Source organism: Armigeres subalbatus, chromosome 2 (assembly GCF_024139115.2).
Source record: "Armigeres subalbatus isolate Guangzhou_Male chromosome 2, GZ_Asu_2, whole genome shotgun sequence".
Lineage (NCBI taxonomy): Eukaryota > Metazoa > Arthropoda > Insecta > Diptera > Culicidae > Armigeres > Armigeres subalbatus.
Window position 1 is genome coordinate 297,743,897 of NC_085140.1, and position 2,520 is coordinate 297,746,416.

Sequence of the window (2,520 nt, forward strand, 5' to 3'; positions counted from 1 at the left end):
TCTTTTTTAATTATTATCTTTTTATTATCTATTAATAAAGATATAATTATTCAAAGTCTAGAGCGGTTTCAAACCAAGGGAAAATTTGGTCTTCCCACGCTTTAAGACTGGTTTACAGATCAGAAGCTTGTCTGCAAATTTTGCTTCCATATGTGTGGGCGAGATTCGTGGGATTCCGTTGGTAGAAAATTAGAATTTCGGCCTGATTTAAAATACAATCCGGCGGAAATCTCTAAGAGTCCGAGCTGTAAAGCAGTCTACCAAATTAGCCAGGATCTGTTTTACTTTTAGCGACGAAATTGCATGAGTCTCGCCTCTTTGGAAGCACAAGGGGACAAAATAAATGGACAAGATTCCCAAGACATGAGGTTACTTTTACCGTCATTTAAATCAATTTCGATCTAAAAGGACTGTGGATTGATTAGATTTGACATGGAAATAATTGAATTACATTTGTTGAGATTCTTGTTATGTTATTCTTATCCGCAGATTTTCCGCCACTTATATTCATGGGAAAGGGTTTGGCACGGGAAATCAATAATCCCACCCTATTGCTCTTTTCTTATTTGTCTTTTGACATTTTGCCTTAATCGTACAACAACGTGATAATGGTTAGTAATAAAATTATTATAATATTAGACAATCCATAAGACAGCTGCGATCAGCTGACGATTTTTGTTTACCTTGATTTTTTGACAGATTCTGACCGGACTGACAGAACAATCCAAAGGAAATTGCGAAAAACGCGATTTACACCAGAAGTGAGTTGCCTTCAACTGCATACACTTCTTCTTCTTCTTCATTGGCATTACATCCCCACACTGGGACATTGCCGCCTCGCAGCTTAGTGTTCATTAAGCACTTCCACAGTTATTAACTGCGAGGTTTCTAAGCCAGGATACCATTTCTGCATTCGTATATCATGAGGCTAACACGATGATACTTTTATGCCCAGGGTCGTCGAGACAATTTCCAATCCAAAAATTGCCTAGACCGGCACCGGGAATCGAACCCAGCCACCCTCAGCATGGTCTTGCTTTGTAGCCGCGCATCTTACCGCACGGCTAAGGAGGGCCTCAGCTGCATACACACTTTGTTTTGATTTAGATTGTCAGTCCCATCGCTGAATGTCCTCATGGATAGCCTAATTGCATGTTTGAGAGTGGATTAAAATAAAATTTCAAAATTCCTCAATTAAAAAAAAAATGATGATGCTTATTTTTTTATTCCTTCGTGTTTTTGTCCAAGCCCCTTTGAAGAGTAAAATATTTGTAGTTTAGTATTTTTCCACAACTAGCTTAAAGGGTGGTGAATGATGCACTCTAAAAACTTTCTCTAACTTCTCACACGGAAAATAAAAATAAAGCCAATCGATTTTGGAATTTCCACAGCTCTTGAATGTTATCACAAGGTTTTTTGACATGTTTCGTTTTGCAAGCGCGTGTGTCCCGTTTTTGCACCGAAATGATCTGGTCAGCCTAACAATAATTTGTGCACCTTGGAACTCTACAATGACGTGCGGTCAGGCATGTAAAATGTCATCTGCATGTCATTTGACTAATTTGTTCATAACTTTCTTCAGAAGCCAAATTTACTTCATAATTTTAGATGTACTCATAACGCTTAAGTAGGGCTATATTTTTGTCCAAGGGTACATTACTCTAAATATAACATCTGCTGCTGGAAAGCCAAAACTCTTCAAAATGTCACGTGTCATTTGACATAATGTCATTTGAATGACATTTTGCCTCCCACGCCTCAGATTACATATTTACAGCAATGTCTTGTTGGACAAAGTTGTAGGTACATTTAAGCGCTATAAGTTCGCCATACCTCGGGAGTTGATAGCTATCGCCTGAAAAAAGTTCTGGGAAAAATATGCAAACGAATGCAAATGACATTTTACAACACTGCGTGCGGTAATGATGTAACCACAAAGTGAAAAGGCGTATTGCAGCTGCGAACTTGTTATGGAATTCGTAGTCAGCAAGTCCCGTAATCTGCCAACAAAGACGAAATTTGCGCTATATACTACTCTGATTCCAGTGGCTTTATACAGCCATGAAACATGGACGTTCAAGGAGACCGATCGCACAGCTTTCGGAATATTTGAGCATAAGGTGCTGTTGACAATAATCGGCGGTTAAGAGGAAAACGGGTGTATAAAGGGATGAATATTGTTAAGCTAATACAACACAGCAGACTACGGTGGACTGAGCACGTTGTTTGTATGCCGGAAGAGCGTCAAGCGCAGATACTATTCAGGCCGGAGGATTAGTGGAAGGCCGCGCACACGGTATCTTTTTACAGTTGAAGAGGACCTGAGGGCACTGAACTTCAAAGCGACAAGAAGCGATTGGCAATAGAGTTTATATAATTTTTATGTAGAGGAAGTTGCCTGGTTGTGGGCACAGTTAACTACTCTTACCATAACTTTGTTGAATTAAATATTTATAAAGTCAAGAGAAAAAAAATAAAAAAATAAACTTTTTATGAAATAGTAAATTTTGACAACATTTT